Below are 19394 nucleotides of genomic sequence, written 5' to 3' on the forward strand. Positions count from 1 at the left end.
TGGAATTAAAGAATTGTGAATAGACTTGATGAATACTTGAAAGCCATAAAGAAACACTATTATAAAATTTTTAGTAATGACAAAGTGATCTGTTAGTTTTAACAAAAGCAGAACAATGGTCCACCGCTTATAAATGGTGTTTCAACATTAGTAACAATAGTCACCATAGTGAGTGCTTGGTCATGCCTGAGGTGCTATGCTGACCACTTGTGTAATAATACTGGTAATAACAATGAGGACTGTGGCCGATAGAGAGGGCGATAAAATTATGGCTTCACCATAAATAAGACTATAGAACAAATCATTAATAAAATGTGTGAGCCACTTGGGTTAGAACAAATTGATCATCCAGACGTGGTTCGAGGTCCCTAAATCTCTGTCAGATGAAACTCCTCTCCCCTTGGAAAGGAGACTGTCATAGAAGAAAGAGGAAATTTGTAGAAAAGCATAATTTGCCTGGAAACTGGTGTGCATCGTGGAGAGTTTTCAAATGTGATATCTTCATGACAAGGCTCCTTAAAGGTCAGAAATAATCATACATCGGTCACTGGAACATGTTCTAAATCATAGTCTGCATGGTGATTATTTAAAGCTGTAGTATACGATACGGAAAGTACTAATGAAGGTAAAAATATATTTGTGGCCTTCAAGCTTTAAAAATGAAGCATACCTTTTCACAGATTTGAGCATCTATCTCACGTGTGGATGTCTCCCTGCAATAAAATATTATAATGATTGCAAAATGCATAAATATGCACCCAAAGGACGACATCAAAAGAAAGCACCAGAAGTAGATAGTCTCTTCTCTTCTTCTCTAACAGAAGTGTCCTCTTGCATATGCTGTGGGTGAGTGCTTCACCAGCCATGCATTTCGAAAATTGCTTTGGCTTATGTGACCATGAAAGTTCCTTCCATATTTGAGATTGCAAATGATTATTGCTAAAAATGCAGAATGTTTATTTATAACTCTTTTCTTTTTCTTGAATTTTAATATTCTTAAGAACTAGAACAGTGCTCCGAAACCCTTTGAAAATCCCAGCACCTCAATCAGGTAATGCACTGTGTGGTAGCTTCATACATATTTATTGACCAACTGACTGATTGGAGAGGGGAGTAAAATGCAGGAAAATCCTTACACAGTCCGCCAGCTATGTTTGCTCTTGACTCAGAATCACTGGGAAACACATGGAAAGATGCCGGCATCAGTGGCCGTTGACCTGACTAGGAGTTCAGTCCCTCCGTGTCCAGACGTTATCAGCACGGCATCCAAATGGCATTTATTGAAGTTTGCCAGCTTCATGGCTGATGTCTGTCTCCTGCTTGTCCAGAGTCATGGTCCCCATCCCCTTCCCCTTCACTGGGCCCCCTGCCCCCGTAGACAAGCCTCCTTTGTTCCCACAAAGAGATCTTTGCATTTCCTTCCTTCCCTGAAGTGCAGTTCTCATAAATGACAGATTTCTTTTTTTCTAATTTGAATCTGAGTTATCTCTTCATCACATACATAAACTGACACCATGAAAAATTTAATTAGCTTGGCAGCAAGAAGCAGCAGAAAGGAAGATTTACTGATATGGTCATGATTCTGGCGTGCTGATTTCTAAACTTTGAACTATTAATTTTAGGTGAGCCTAGAATCCTAGACACTGGACATGAGTGGAGATTCTGTTCTGACTGAAGAATAAGGAGGGCTGTTTTCACCAGTGGTGTGCATACCCACACAACTAACAAGGATACCTACTATGTGTGTGTGTGTGTGTGTTCTTTCTCCCCTCCTCTTCCTTCTTCTTCATATGTTTCTTTGCTTATGAAAATCTAATTGTTCCAGCAACATTTGTTGTAAACACCATATTTTCTTCACTGAATTGGCTTTGGACATTTATCAAAGCTCAACTGTCCATACACGTGAGTTTACATATGGACACTCTCTCTATTCTATTCCATTAATCTGTTTGTTTCTCATTATAAAAATGCCACATTGTCTTTCTCACTAGAAATCTGTAATAAGTCTTGACATCACACTAATAATAACAGTCATCTTGGAAGATTATAATGACCATGTGGAAACAAGAAGCAAATATAGAAATAGTGAAGGGACATAGAGGGATTCTGTATTCAATCTGGATCACTGTGAAGCCCAGAGTGTGAGTCTAGGTGTCCTTCCCTGAGTTTCTTTCCTTGGATCCTTAGGACTCAGTCCACTTTCCCCATAGAAAAGCACCTCTTTTTATTGCTATTTGCAAACACAGAAATAGATGGAATATAAAAAAAATAAAATAAAATAAATAAAGCTATGAATTGTGTTTTGGAGGGCTTGTAAATTTTCCAAGCTTCCCAACTATTGCTCTAATCAAGTGCTGAAACTCTAGCCCACGATGGTGACTGGAAATTCCACAAGGACTTTACCTGTAGATTTATCCTCCTGAGGTTGGGACCCTCACAAACACCAGCTCCCTCTCCAGGCTCCCCCCACTTTTAATCACTTCTGTATTCATGTTTTGTTTAGTTGCCCTTTTCCTCATTTTCTGAATTACAAGTTTAATAGCGTGCTTCTTCTTTGAGCAATACTCTAAGTAGACTCCTCCCCCTTTTCCTCTTGTTCTCTGAGAAAATGTCTTATTGAATTATAATTTAAATTAAGTTATAATTATAATTTAGCCCCTCTTAGCTTCCTCTTTGCAGTGTAGAGATAAGTACATGCCCTCTTGTTGCCTAACTAGTGGATGGACAGGTGGTTTTAGAGCAGGAAAGGATACATAGGACCACAAAGATGGAGCAACGAAATATGTTCTGGAAAGTCTGTGAAGGAAGGATAAAATCTGAGCAAGACTCTGAAGAATGAATAACACTATAACCAGTGGTACCTCAACCTTAATTATCAAATTCAATTCACTTCAACACACATACATGGGGTGCACATCATGTACAAGCATGAGGTGGGTCTGGAGGAACAGAAGGGGATCACACAGGGTTACCCCCTTCACCAAGTCATACAGACCAACATGGGAGGTCTCCACTACATCCCAGGAAGTAAGGAGTGAGAGGTCACTAAGAAAGGCACACTATGGTAATTTAGGTCTTTAGGAAGTCCTAAAACATGACATTCAGGATGAGACATAAAGAGTGAATATGAGATAGGTAATTAAGGGGTGGGCAGGTGAAGTGCTAGTGGAAAGAGTGTGAGAAACACTGAATGTCACGAGGAGGAAGAAATTATGGAGAAAAATAAAAAATTTCAGTATTTCTGTGATATAAAGGATATAAACCTCACCAGGACAAATAAGTAGATATTAATTCTTTTTTTTTTTTTGGTCACTCTGCACAGCATGTGGGATCTTAGTTCCCCCACCATGGATCGAACCTGTGCCCCTTGCATTGGAAGCACAGAGTCTTAACCACTGGACCACCAGGAAGTCCCAGGAATTCTGATGTAGTTAACATCACTAGCTACTTATGAATGTGAATTGACTCTTGGAGGCTGGAAATTCTCTCAGTGTGCTGATGGAAACTCCCATGTCATGATTTGTGAGGCTATGAATAGATATTGTATATTATTATTGTTAGTATTATTATTATTATTACTTGAGTACTTGAGTTAACCTTCATGGAGAATCACTATGTTCCAGGCAGTCCACTAAGCCCTTTGCATATGTCACCTCATTGACCACACACAAAAAAGTTCTGTGGTTCGATGCCTTCCTTCTATCATAGAAGGAACTCAGATTCACAGCTGGAAACACCCGAGTTCACTCTATAACTGATGGGGCTATCTGCCTGGCTTCCAAAGAGCTTCTATTAGCCTTGGTATTGGGTTGGCCAAAAAATTCATTCGGTATTTTTTTTTTCGGTAAGATCGCTCTAGTAGCACTTAGTTGTCTTTAACTTCGTTTGAAATAATCTTGTTATATTGTATTGTGACAGCCGTCATATTAGTGTGCATTAAAAAAAACCATCAAAATTGGTGCATTTTTGTGTAGACATTTTAATATTGAAGATGGAAGAAAAAAAGCAACATTTTAGGCATATTATGCTTTATTATTTCAAGAAAGGTAAAAACGCAACTGAAATGTAAGAAAAGACTTGTGCAGTGTTTGGAGAAGGTGCTGCGACTGATCGAACGTATCAAAAGTGCTTTGCGAAGTTCCGTGCTGGAGATTTCTCGTTGGATGATGCTCCATGGTCAGGCAGACCAGTTGAAGTTGATAAATATAAAATTGAGACATGGAGAACAATCAACGTTATACCACGTGGGAGATAGCCGACATACTCAAAATATCCAAATCAAGCGTTGAAAATAATTTGCACCAGATTGGCTATGTTCATCGCTTTGGTGTTTGGGTTCCAAATAAGTTAAGTGAAAAAACCCTTCTTGACCGTATTTCTACATGTGATTCTCTACTTAAACATAATGAAAGCATTCCATTTTTAAAAACAAATTGTGACAGGTGATGAAAAGTGGATACTGTACAATAATGTGGAATGGAAGAGATTGTGGGGGCAAGTGAAATGAACCAACCACACCAAAAGCCGTTCTTCCTCTAAAGAAGGTGATGTTGTGTACATGGTGGGATTGGAAGAAAGTCCTCTATTATGAACTCCTTCCGGAAAACCAAACGATTAATTCCAACAACTACTGCTTCCAATTAGACCAACTGAAAGTAGCACTCGAAGAAAAGCGTCCAGAATTAGTCTACAGAAAACGTACAATTTTCCATCAGGATAACATTTCTTTGATGACCAGGCAAAAACTGTTAGAGCTTGGCTGGGAAGTTCTGATTCACCCACTGTATTCAGACATTGCACCTTTGGATTTCCATTTATTTTGGTCTTTACAAATTTCTCTTAATGGAAAAAAATTTTAATTCACTGGAAGACTGTAAAAGGCACCTGGAACAGTTCTTTGCTCAAAAAGATAAAAAGTTTTGGGAAGATGGAATTCTGAAGTTGTCTGATAAATGACAGAAGGTAGTGGAACAAAAGGGTGAATAAGTTATTCAATAAAGTTCTTGGTGAAAATGAAAAATGTGTCTTTTATTTTTACTTAAAAACCAAAGGAACTTTTTGGCCAATCCCAGTATTTAACTGTCTCTCCATGACTGCTGATGGCCCCAGGGTGGCAGAGCGAGGGCAACACCCTTTGTGTTGGTCCAGCCTGGACCCTTTCCTCTGCATACCATGCTTCTCAGCCTACTCAGTTTGGTCAATCCTAGGATGCCTTCAGCTGTGATTTGTTTTCATGGTAATACCCCATCTCTAGCCTGAGCAACAGACACCAATATTAACTCAGACACCACTTTCCTTGTCCAGTGACTTAAAGAGAAGAAATTCATTTACTGTTATATAATTATATTATTATTATTAAAGGAGGAGTTGGAGATTCCCAGAATGCACTGTGGATGACTCGGCATCTGGACGCTGGTGTGCACACAGCTCATCAGTTCTCCTTCTCATCACCGTGTGAGCTGAGTCATTCTTCACACACTTGAGGTCTTCATCTGATCCTGGGTTAAAGGACCCCTCTAGGTAGGATTAAATTGAGATATTAGGACAGGAAGTCTCGGTGGAGATTTCAGTCCCTGGGGTGAACAAAGCCAGTTTAGCAAAATTCTCTTTCGGAACATTGTGCATGAGGCCCATTTCTATCCAGGTGCGCTGTGCTTTCAAGCCCCTGCTTCAGTGTTATGTAGCTCAGAGCAGCTGTGGCTCTGCGGGGGCTTAGGAGCATTTCCACAGCCATCAGTTTTATTTGTGCCAGGACAGATCACTGCCTGATTGTCCCCTCTTCTGAGTAATATTCAAGACCTGCTCCAAGACTCTGAAATAAACATTAAAGATAAAAGGGATTTTTGAAACAGTAGTCAGGTCCTCCTTCATTTATTTGACAGGTTAAAAATCCATGTTTATTCTTTTAGAGTGGATGTATCAGAGATGAAGAGAGAGTCAAAGAAGAAGAGTTTTAAATGATTTCTGAAGACGGAACGTATAATTTCCTGTTTCTTCTTTTACCAAATGATGAAGCATGTATGCAGCAGGCAGGTGACCACATTTGCAGTATTTTCTATAATATTTCAAACGGCTATCCATTGGCTGTGTGATAAACGGGAAGGTAAACAACTATATGAGGAAACCTGACAATTTTCATCCATGTTACCTCTAAGAAATTCCAATAATCACTTGAAAATAGGTGACATGGTAATTGCTACTTTGAAGTTATTTGTTCAAATTACTTTGCCTAGTGATGTGGTCCCCAAACTAAAAATATTTTGATGTTTGTTCTTCTGTTTCTATTATTTCATATGAATACTCTTTCCCAAATTTCCATGTGATAAGTGCATGTCCCTACTTTTCTAAAAGTAAACAATATTGGATAGTTAGTGAGAACACATTAGCAAAAAATTATTTGTCATCACATAGATTTATGAAGAGAGAAAATTAAACAATGTTTGGTATAATGACTTTAATAGCTTTTTCTCTGACAAGCTCATTTCTATCACAAAAGAAACAAACAAACAAAACCCATGTAATGAGCAGCTACTTTAGAAAGAAGGCTTCTTGTCAGGTATTGTGGAAACTGAATGGAACCTTCCCTTCAGGGCAAATGTATATGCTTTAAAGGAAGTAATAACATCAGACGGGTTGTTCTGAATCTGCCGTTTTGAGTCAGTAAATTTTATCCAAGGATAGAGTTGTTAGATTGTGTTGTGGTGGTGGTGGTAAAAATACACATGACATAAAATTTACCATTTTCACTATTTTTAAGTGTACGGTTCGGTGGCATTAAGTACGTTCGTTCATGTTGTTGCATCATCACCACCACCATGCATCTCTAGAACCTTTCATCTTCTCAAGTTAAAACTCTGCCCACATCACCCCCCTACCCTGCCACAACTCCATTCTATTTTCTGTCTGTTATTCTGACTGCTCCAGGGATCTCCTCGTGGTGGAATCGTACAGTTTTCATCCTTTTGTGACCAGCTTATTTCACTTAGCATAATGTCCTCAAGGTCTTGAAAAGGTTTTAACATCCCAATGATCAACATTCTACCATTCTTGTTTCACCTCCATCAACTCCCACCCACCACACCAAAGGGACATTTTAACACATCTTTTTTTTTTTCACCATGTCCTGGCAAATGACACCTGCCAAACATAAATTAAATTTCTTTGTTCTGTTACAAAGTTAGCGTTTGCAAAAGATGTCCCTGTTACTTTTTCAGTTCTTAGTCGTAACCCTAATTATGGGGAAATTTACTTTCTGAGTTATACATCTTTCTGTTGTTTGAAACTTTCACAAGACTACTTGTACTTGTTTATTCTGTGGTACTAGTTGTCAGTAGAGGATGTAAATTGTGTTTGGCAATGGTTTCAGTTCCAATAGATGCTGTGGAATTCACTTATTTCACCTTGCACCTTTTCAAGAATTCGGTATCTAGAAATTCATATCATGGCTCAGATATAGGTTAACTTTCTCTCAACCTGTTGGGCTTTAAAATTTAGGTCTGTCCAAGATTGTGGCCAGCTGGGTGGATTGTGCTCCTCTGGCCTTCTGAGATGACTTCCAAGAGTAGGTTATCAGGGAGCAGCTGTGGACAGAGCTCTCGAGATGCAGGGAGCCCTGAGCCTGTCCCCGGCATTCAGACACTCCTGGGGGTGTTGAAGTTGCCAACATTCTCCAGCTTTTCCCGATGAGACAACAGATCCAGTGACATCTGTGTCCTTGCCCAGAAGGGAGATGGCTTTGTTGCACTTTTTAAGAATCTTCCATTTCTCCTCTTCATCGATCTTAGGAGTTTCTATCTTTCACGGTGTTCTTTGTATTAAAAGCTGAAGTTGTAGAAAGACACCCTGTTTCTTGGCTTCTCACAGTCACCAGCCTCTCAATACTTTCCGTGTTTAAAGGGCAGTGTTGTTGGCAGTTGTTTTCTTGTACTTTTCCCCTATGCTCTTGTCCACAGCAAACATGACCAGGTTTCCAGTGGCAAGAATGTCAGGAGTGTCCAGAGCCTGTTCTCATGAACCTAAAAGTATTTGTCAGTATGACAGATAGTCTGAAGTTCTGTGTCTTTTTGATAGTAATAAAGGTACAATGCTTCTTCACGATAGCCCTAAATTCATACCAAGAAGTTAAGGTGAGACATTTCAGATTTGTCCCTGAGGTAGGTGGCTGTCTGGATAGTGAGGGTCCCATGAAGGCTGGGCTCTTATTTAGTTCCTTGCCTTTGAAGTCTTTGCCTGCAGAAAACTTTAAATCTTGCAGGTGTAGTCAGAGTCACTAATAGGACAGAATCATGGCTTTGACCCTGGTCTTGCCTAGTATTAACTAAAGGGCCTTGTCCACTGGGAAAACATCAGAATTCAGTGTTTCAGAAAGAGCCTGGGTAGGTGATAAACGTATAGACATTAATCTCTGACTATCTATCTCATTTCTACTCTGAGTCCTGGAAGAAAGAATGTGTTTGCCTGGCTCAAATATGATGGAATTCTCTTGTTCTTACTGAAATTCTTTTAAAAATTGTGCTTGAAATCGGTTGCCATAGCTTCTCTATCTAGCTGGGTGTCCCCGTGCCACCACTCAGTGAAATGGGTATCCCAATTGTAGATTTGAGATTTGAAATTTAATATTCCACAAAGAGGAGGCATTCAGCTGAAGTGCCAACTCCAACATCAAGTTCTAAAGATTTCTCCCCATACAGAATTTCTCTCCCAATCGATAAACCATAGCAATGGCTGCCACTTTCACATCCTGGCAGCCTCCTACTCAAGTACAGATGATGACAAGATCAATGTTATCATGGATCAAGGCTAAGGGAATGGGTCTCAATTCTGCCACTTGGCAACAGTGTGACCTTCAATAGGTCACCTCACTCCTCTGAACTCGTTTATCTGTAAAATGGAAATAACAATACAAAATTCACAATTTTCTTGTGAGGAGTAAAATCAGAGGCAGTCTGATTTGGAAAGTTGTGGTATCTTTTATTTACCATGAATTCATAGTGATATTGTTTAAACAAAGAAATCTCTTGAAAAATACAAAATCATTATTCTGCTCCTAGATCTTCCACTGCTAAAGCAAAACCAAATCTTTATTTTATGTTTGTTAAGTTTGTTGTTGAATATATTGTAAGATCAATGGAATTGGAATATATATGTTAAAATATATTTATATTCTTTGTGATGTCACATATTTTATTTAACATGTAAATATATCATACTATAATTATAGTACAAAGTATATTTTGTGCATTATATCCTATTATACTTTACATTGTTTTAAAAGATTATTATAAGATTATTAAAATTTATAGAATTTCTCTCTTTAATTTCCTAAATTATTCTATTTTGAATACATTCTCATAAAGTTATCCATGTGAAAATGTTACTGTTAAAGTAACTTTAGTAATATCTTCAGCTGACAGCCAGTGTAAAGTGTTAAGCTGATTTAAACTAGCTGTATTTTATTTTCTCTAATAAGATCTTTTTATGTCCTTCAGCTATTAATGTGGAAATATCTATGTCAAATTATGGATTAACTGTTGTGAGTAAATTGGTCTTTCATTTTGATGAATCAAGCAATACATTTAACCAAAGAAGATGTTTCCTCTTAAATTGACATGCAAATTGATTAGGTTGCCAATATTTACTAGTCAGGCAATAGACGAACACATTGTAGAAATGACAAATGTTTAAATAAAAAAGCTTAGTGTTCTTATTATTTTTTTATACTTTTTTTGCAAAGACAATTGTCTTTCTAAAATTCAAAATATGAAATCAAACTAATATACGTAAAGTTAATATTGCTTTTTTTATCTATGTGATACATTTTACTAAACATTTTCTTTTTAAACTTTGGAGCAATAGTTGATCAATGTTACCCATGGATCAAACAGTAAAAAGGTTTTTTAATACTTGTTGAATATGTTGATATTTAGTTCACATGTATATATGCTATGCTTCACTTTTCCTTGAACATCTTCCCTGATGGACTAAGTGCAAAGGCCATTCCCTTCACCTCTGTGTCTCTAGGTAGCAACCAGCATGTGATGCTGAAAGATAACATAAGCACTGGATAAATGTTGAAAGAAAGAATATATTTAGAATGTGTATCACAGGAAAGATAATTTAGGAGTTTCTGAAATTTGTCTTTAAATGTACAAAGGACTTATTTGAGGGGAAAAAAAAGAGATTCTACCATTCTGTGGTAGAATTAGGACAAGTGGTGGGGATGTCAAAGAAATAATTTTATCCTAAGGTAAGAAAAACATTTCAAATAATAAGCACTGTTCAGAAGTAGAATGTGTCAGTTCCTAAAGTTCTGAGTTCCTTATTTCCAGTGTAAAATTGAGGATGAACTGGTGATCTTCAGTGGCTGTTATAAAAGAGAACTCTACTTCTGCAGGAAACTGTTTTAAGTGGTCTTTGGGGTACTGTCTAGCTCTTAAGAACATGTGAGTCCCTGTACATGGGAAGCAAGAAAAATGTTTTAAGGTTAAAAACAAATGTTTCCATAAGCAAGATGACTTTTTCCCTTCCCCTAAAGCTTTTTTCTTTGTTTATCAGAAAGAAAACCTGAATATTTTCTTTCTGATAAACAAGCTCTAGCTCTTGCTCAGCAAGGTGGGTACCTAGTATCCCCTTTCCATTTGCTGAGTCTAGTGTCACATCACTCTTCATTACTGCAGAGAGATGTGCATGGTGTCTGGTTGAGTTCTCCTCCATCTTAGAAGGACTCCTGGGAATCTTCACCTATATAAAGACTCCAGTTCCCAGCAGGACTGGTAATGAGACAGTCCCATGGACATAGTGAAAAAATAGAGCAATGTCATCTTTGTAATCCCAGGCTCCACGCCCAAGTATTCCCAATGATTAGCTTTGTGAGCTAAAGATGAGTTCATAGAATTTAGGTATGTGTAGTGACAAGAGTGAAGACGTGCATGGAGTCAAATGAGAATCACATTTATTTCTTCCTCCTGAGAGGGAGATGGCTAGGAGAGCAAATACGCTCCCCAAGAGGCATGCACATCCATCATTCAGCGACCCTGCTGAGCAGGGCAGGACAAAGGGCGGCGAGGTCTCCGAGGCCCAGGAGCATCAGGAGCTGGTGCAGTAGACCAGCTGGCGTCCCTCTCTTTGGTCCACCTGGCTCACGGCACAGTGTCTTGCCTGCCAGTGGTGGGTGGAGGGATGCCTGCTGGTGGGTACTTATGGATCGAGGCCATTAATGCAGCCCCTCTGGGAAGGTTTTGAGGGAAAAGCAGCTCTTAGGGCAGCAAAGGAACCTCAGAGAAAAATCAGATCCTGCGCCCCCTCTCTCAGAAACAAAGGTCAGCACCTAAGTCCCTCTCCAAAACTCCTGGGCGTCCTTATGCTCACACAGCAAACTAAGCTAAAACATTCCACAAAATTCCTTTTACAGACACACACCCCTCTTCGCCTGAGACTCTTACATGGTCTGACTGTGCACACAATACGTCCCCAGGTACACACAGAATCTACCGTTCATTCCCCTGTCCCTAGCAGCACCTAGCCAGGGCTACAGTGCTCATGCTAGAATCTCATTTTTCTTTTCTTGTCGTTTCTTTTTTTTAATTTTATTTTTATTCAAGTATAGTTGATTTACAATGTTGTGTTAGTTTCAGGTGTACAAGCAAAGTGATATATATATATATAAGTGCCTGTGGGCACTCATCCTTAGACCATACTCTTGCAGCCAAGGCAAAAGGATGCTCTCACTTCTGGCCTTGGTGTCTTAGGACTCCTTCTGAGAAGTCCCCACAAGCCATCTCTACTGGGAGGAATGGGAGATTTTAAACCAGGAACCCAGAACAGATATGCACAAAGCTCACCTGGGAGCACACCCTACCCCATCAGCATGTTAGTTTACAGACTTGTTATTCAGCAATGAGAGTGCTAGCAACTGAGGGAACCAGTGGTCCCATCTTTAGGTAGAGAAAAAGAAGTCTGGTCCTCTAAATCTACGAGAAGAGCCTCCATGCCCTTGATGGAATGATGCAACCTGCTGTGCTCAGAATCAGTGTTTTCAAGCTGCCTCTACTTCCCATGAGCTGTGCGTCTTTGGGAAAATTACTTAACCTTACCAGACTTCTGTTTGCCATCTGTAATATAGGAATAATCATAATATCCACACCCTTATGGGTGAAGCTTTGTTGACATAGATGCCTGCTCTTAACACCATGTCTGATTGAAAATATTTACTACACATTCTCTATAATGGTTTTCTAAATCACTTATTCACATGACTACCTTTGCCAGAATAATCTTTTGTGTAATTAATTAGACTATTTTCAAATGTGAAAATTTCTGATCTTGTTCCCAGACTTTGGGAAGGGAAACATCTATTTTGGATCTTTAGTCCCTTATGTTGTGGGATCTGTGTGCCCTTGAGAATTATTTTTAATAATTTAATATAACAAATAAAAGTCTAATCAGTTTTATTTGCATTTTAAACAATTAGTATTCAAACTATTAAAGCTACAAAAAACTAGATCTTCATTAATACTTTGCTTTTACTTACAAAATATTCTATTTATACACTTGCACATTTTAGCAATCACTTCAAAAGAGTATTTGAATAATATATAGCACCATTTGCAAAGTTTGTTAGTCACCTTTGAAAACTACTTATCTGTAATGATATATTTAATTTCCAGCTTAAGTATTTTAATTTCATAGTCAAGAAACAGTTTATTCTCAAGAGCTTAAATAAACTTTCTAAATTTAATAGGTTTCTGGCTTTATACTTTATATCTATTTAAATCTACTTTATGCTTAAAATTTTCTTAGATAATCCAATAACATGCATAGTTTAATAATTATTTAATGTAAAATTCACAGATAAAAGTTAATTACTCAATACACATTAAAAGATTGTAGATACAGGGTGTCCAAATTCTTTTGAACATCACAACCTCAAAATTATATAAAATGCCAACTATGAACCAATTTCTCTAATTTTAATAGATCTTAATTGGTTTTGATTTTTTAACCCTTTCTCTTCCTCATTATAAATGCTTAGATTGTGAAAAGAGGAGTAAACATTTAAAGAAAACAGCACAAACCCAGTTAATTGAGTTTACTTAACACCAAAGAGTTCTGCCTAGATGATTTTATGTAATTCTGATGGGACACACTGAATCCCAGTTATATTGCTACATCAGTGACTTAGAGGGGCACTCAGCCCCAGACTCAAGTTAGGTACCCATAGAAAGGTACACTCAGGTTACCACTGGTTGAATTTCACATTTCGTTGGCTCCTAAGAAGTAGAAATGTCTTTCATCCTAGGTCTAAAGACTTTTGGACATAATGGAACGTCTTGTCCTTCTATATTCTCTGGCCTATATGATATTTTATTGAATTTTGGATAGCCCACGGCTCTGTCCACTTGTAATCACCATGCACAAATTCATTCTACTGATAACACGTCAACTGTGATGAGGTAAGGGAAAGGGGATGTTATGGACGCTGGGAACTAATTTTGCAGAGTCACTACAGATTACCTAACAGGTATACAATGGGCTGACTCTCATATTACACAAATGATTCATTTTTTCTAATAGGTAAAACAACATCTATACCTTTCGAGATATAGCAAAGAAAGGAAGAATGAACAGATATAATCTATCTTTTAAGAAGACCTTTGCTGCAGGATTAAGGCAAAGGAAATCAGTGCTTCAAGGTGGGTTACCCAGTGTTTCTCTTCCCTTCCCCTTAGTTTGCATATCAATATCTGCCCTGGAGAAGGCAGACAATTGAGGCAAGACAAAGGATTTATACCCAGGGATTAAAAACTTTTGCAAATAAAACTAATTCAGTTCCTGGGATTGAAATCAACTTCCCTCTTTTCCCAATTTGTCTGACAATAATAAACAGGAATTCATGTGTTAATTTCAAAGATCTCTTTTATTCTTATTTGCCTATGATTATTTGGCAAATTTGGAGAACTCACACTCCTTGATTTCTAAATTTATTATTAAGGTATAGTAACTAATAAAATGTAGTATTGATGAAAGTATAGACATAGCCACATAGCTCAGTGGAACAGAATAGAGAGCCCAGAAATAAACCTATACCACTGATTTCTTACAGAAGTGCAAAAAGCAATTCAAAGGAAAAAAATTGACTCTTTTCACTAACTTGGTGCTTAGATAATTAAACTTCTATATACAAAAAAGTAAAAAACAAAACAAAAATGTTGACCTATACTTTAAACCTATACAAAAAATTAAGATATAGGTGAAGATAAAGGCTTAAAAATAAATACAGATGTTTGTGTATTCTCATATTAGTATACTTACATATATTTCCTACTTCCACCTGCTAAGAAGGGCTGGTGACACCACAGGGGCTATGAGCACATCTCATGTCCAGATAGTGGTTTCTAAATACCATTCTCTAATCAGGAGAACCAAGGCTTCATGTAGAAAGGATTCCAGGGTTGAGGTAGAGGAGAAACAAGAAAAGCCTGGAGTATCTTACATGCTAGAAAGAAAGTACAATAACAACAACAATAAAGAGACATGCTGAAAGGCCAACCTGAAAGGATTCCCATTAGCCCAAGTTGGAATGACTTGAGCAACAAGATAAATAAGTATTGCATTTAAACAAAGGAACAATTTATATATTCTTGATTCCACGCTGACATAAATACAGTGTCATATAAATAAGACCACACAACCAAGTGATAAAGATTAACATGAACAGTAATATAAACCAATAATGTGTACCCCAGATACCATGCACTGGGAAGGGCACCTGTGGGATCTTTCCCAGTAATGCCCAACCTCCATCTAATAATGAGAACACATCAGACAAATCCAAATTGAGACCATTCCCCCAAAACAACTGAAAGGTCCTATTCAAACGTGTCCAGGTCATGAAATAAAAGACTGAGGTACTGACACAGATTGGAGGAGAATTAGGAGATTCACAACGAAATGGAATAGATGTCCTGGATGGGATGATAGAGAAAGAAACAGGTTATTCATAGAGAAATGGTGAAATTCCAGTAGATTCTGTATCTTTATGCTAACCAACCAAAATTAGTTTATGAAATAAGTGCTCTATGATTGTTTTAGCATAGGAGGAAGTAAGGGGATGATCTTTAGGAATTTTCTGTGCCAGGGTTCAATACTCTGTAAGCTTAAGATTACATAAAAATTAAACAATAACTTGAATATAATAAGGTGAAACAAGGGATATGATATCAATGTTCTAGAGTGGGTTTCTCAGCCTCAACACTGCTGGTATTTCAGGCCAGACATTCTTTGTCGTGGGGCTGTCCTGTGCATTGCAGGACGTTCAGCTGAATCTCTCCCCACTAGATGCTACTAGCAGCCCCCTTCTGGTTGTGACATCACAAATATCTCCAGACTTTGACAAATGTCCCCTGTGAGATAAAACTGTCCCCAGTGGAGAGCTGCTGTTCCAGAGAGTGTTGAATTGTAAGAATTGGTGAGATTAACAGCAGAGCACAGGGCCATACATTGGTGCTGAAGAATAAGAAAATTAATCTTGGTCTATCATTTGGTGTAAAGATAGTCCACTTTTTAATGAATGCCTTGTTCCAGTATTTGGGTGTCAGCTATATGTCAGCATAGTTGGGGTGATTCCTAAAAACTCTCAATTTAAGGCATCCCTGTGTAATGGATAGCACATGGTCAAGAGACATTGGTGTTGGCTTTTTAAGTTAGGAAACATGAATCCAAGGATAAACACCTTGGAGATTTGCTGCTCTGTCAGCTGTTAAAGTGCAGGATAAGGCCCTTCCACTGAACTCAAGATAGGGGTTTCCCTGCTGTCCTTTTGAGAAAACCAAAGCTCAGGCTTCAGTTTACAAGGAAGATACATGGGGGAGTATTCTGGAAATTCAGCTTGTACCTGTTGGTAATAAGGCTGGAATACTATATGATTCCCAAGCTTGTTGTGGGGTGGAACCTAGAATTTGGGGGCTTTAGAAATTTTGAAAGATTTTGAGCTTTAATAATTTTGGTTTTATAATTTCCCTGGTTCTTCTCTCTCTCTCTCCATCTCTGTTAGCCCCATGAGGTTGTGGACTGACAGGAGAGTAGAAGTCTGAGAGTGAAAGTCAGCTCCTCAGGGCAGTTGGATACAGTACCAGTAAAATATATGCCCTTGTTAGTGGAGAGAAGAATTAGGATTCACCAAGTTGGAAAAATAAGATCAAGTATTAATTATTTTTAATGTTTATAATTATGATAGTCATTGTTTTCCAGCAACAGAAGCTACCCACTTAAAGACTAAACAACAAGAATCAGAATGGAGTCACTGTCCATTTGGAAGTGATCAAAATGGCTCTAAGGCATTGATTCTAGTCTGTGTCTGGTGTCACACTCTTTCCAGGACTGTGCCGTTGACAGATGGGCATGTATTGGAAACTGCCTCAGAAATACTTAAAATTATCGGATCAATGTTGGATCAATGTCAGGCTCAAATTTTTTTCTGCTACCGTAGGTAATACCATGAAGTATGTTTGCTAAACCCTCCTTTTACTATGGTTAACTCCTTAGCTAATAGCAAAGCCTCTCAAGAAATTGTTGTAACTTATGATTCATTTCATATGGGTGCCAGCAGTCATCAGGAAATGTTTGTTTCTAAAGAAATTCAAATTTATGGGATAATACACTATCATATACCTCCCATCAGTGTAAAATTTGCTCTTTTATTTTATGTCAGATGGACGATCTGGGCAAATGCAATTAATTTAACCATCTAAACTGATTTATTTTTTATGAAAAGCTTTTATTTCAAGGGTAAATTTAGGTCTGCGGTAGCATAACCTCTTTAGCATGCTTTAGTTTTCCTTTATATGTGTGAACTTTCAATACATAGGAATCAGGATTATCCAAAGGAACCCACATCTACAGGACATGCATAGTCCCCTGATAGATGTTAAGCCATCATGCAATTCTATTTTCTCAGGTAAGAAAAGGGGTGATGACTAGTTTTTATTAAAGTGTTGTAGCAATGGGCTGTTATACATAAAGAAAAATAATAAGCAATTTGAGTGGAGTTTAGGTGATAGCTCAAAAGTGCTGAAAGTTTTCTGTTCGTAAATGTGTCTGTACAACACAGAAAACCCTTCAGTTTAGTAAAAAATCCCAGACTGAAATCACCTGAAGTTTTCACACACTCTCCTTTTGCTGCTGTAGCTCTGAGATAAGTTGGTTATGTCTTGGCTACTGCATTTTAGAGAAGACTGAAGTAAGCAACGGTCCCTGACGATATCCCTGTCCAGAACTTTTGAGAAGAGAAGAGAGGAGTTTGTGGATCTGGAATCCTGGAAACAGATTTTTTGCATGTAGTTACTGTTCCTGCCTCTGTGCTGGTCATCAGTGACCTGCCAAAGTCACCCCCATCACCTCTGCTCCCCTGGGCTGCACACCTATACAGTCACCTGCCCTTCAGCATGGGTGGGCCTGCCCTAATCAGTCAAGCCCTTTGAAGAGGATCCTGAGGTCAGTGTCTTCCTCTGCTCAGGCTGCTATAACAGAAGACCACACATCTGGTGGCTTATCAACAAGAGAAAGCTATTCCTCACAGTTCTGGAGGCTGGAAGTCCATGATCAGTTGTCAGCATGGTCAGGTGAGGGCAATTTTCCAGGTAGCCGTGGGCCGACTTCTCACCATGTCCTCACATGGAAGAAGGGGTAAGGAAGTTCTGAGGGGTCTCTTTTATTAGGGCACTAACCCCAGTCATGAAGACTCCACCCTCATGACTAAGTACCTCCCAATTGTCCCACCTCCTATTACCAGAACCTTGGGGGTTAGGCTCCAACTTATGAATTTTGGAGGGACACACGCAGACCAAGGTAGTGAGAATCAGAAGAAATGAGAGGATGAGGGGGGGCGCGGTTAAGGAGGCTCCTTGGTGCAAGAACCTGAGAGTAACCTCCAGGGGCTGAGAGGGGTCCCCAACCCTTAGCCTGCAAGAAGGCATTTGGTATGTGGTTAATCTATTGCCATTTTAAGAAATAAGGATCAATTAGAATTATGTTTAGAAATTAGTGTTTTTCTCCTGTTTCTTATTTAGAAAGTGTCTAGCTGTTCAGAGATTATTTAATTAACTTAATCATTTGTCTAAAGTCTGAAAGTTAGCTAAGTATCTGGAAACTAAAGTTTTAGCTAATACGTTAAAACTTTATGTGTTTTTTTTTTTTTGCATCATGAGAATATTATAAAATTTATCTCTGTAAAACTACATCTACTATCATTCCATTCATTTGAATACCACTTTGTACATATTTTTAATTCTAAAGAAGTTATGGAAAAAATGGTTAATTCATAAAACTCATGTAGGGATTTTAGTAAGTTTGAATCAGGAAAACACTTAATGGTGGTCTTATACAAACAAAAATATTGTGTGCTTATTATTTTTATATAGTAAACTAGTTTTTAAAGACTTTGATTTTGCCCCAAACTTATCTTTTATCTTAGAAATGAGGCTATTTTTTAAGCTCGTGACTTTAGTAACAAAGGCTATTTTATAAATGTACTTTTAAGGGTCCACAAAAAGAATACAGTTTAATAACTTTATCTTTCTTCCTTTCTTTTAGATATTTTGACTATTTGCCATAAATGATACACATAAAAAAGTGAATGATTTATTTTTTGATCAATCTTTCCCAGGTCGAAGATTTTTCCAAGAAAAGAAAAAAAAGGAAGAGTAACAAAATAAAATGAAAATGTGACAAGTGTAAAATTATCATTGTTAAAGGGCTAATTATGTTCCTGGGAAGGATGTTTAGATGTAGAAAAAAGAAATGGTGATATAAACACACACAAAAGTGGGTTTTGACATAACTTGGGCCTTTGACAATTTGATCAATCTACACCATTAAAACGCCCTATTAACCCTCCAAGTACAGAAACATAGAAGAGGCGTCTCCTGTGTTAGAGAAAAGGATTCTCTTTCAGATAAACAATTCGACCACTCATGAGCCTCCTCGGGTTTTGCTTTGAGGTACCTTTCAAACGAACCTTCTTGGTCGTGCCCAAAGCTGCCCTGTGATCTGAAAGGAACCCTGGTGAGACTGTACCAGTGATAGAGAGGCACCCGAACCTGCATCACATCAAAACTCAAGGAGGTAGGGGTTTAGCTCCGAAGCGTCCCAGGAGAAGTGAGCCACCTGTAAACAGAGAGCTTTTGTGATTCTGCATCGCTACCACTTGGCCAAAGTCTAGTCATCCGAGACAAAGGACCCGACAAACCCCAAATCCTGACAGAGGAAGCCACACAAGGTGGGTTTCAGGGACACACAGGTCGCAGGGCTGAGGGGCCAGTTGGGTGACAAACAGTAGACCTGGAGCCGTTCTCCCCACAGGGGATTCTCTAACAACACACAACACTGACCAGGCTGGA

Source organism: Delphinus delphis, chromosome 9, assembly GCF_949987515.2.
Source record: "Delphinus delphis chromosome 9, mDelDel1.2, whole genome shotgun sequence".
NCBI classification, from domain to species: domain Eukaryota; kingdom Metazoa; phylum Chordata; class Mammalia; order Artiodactyla; family Delphinidae; genus Delphinus; species Delphinus delphis.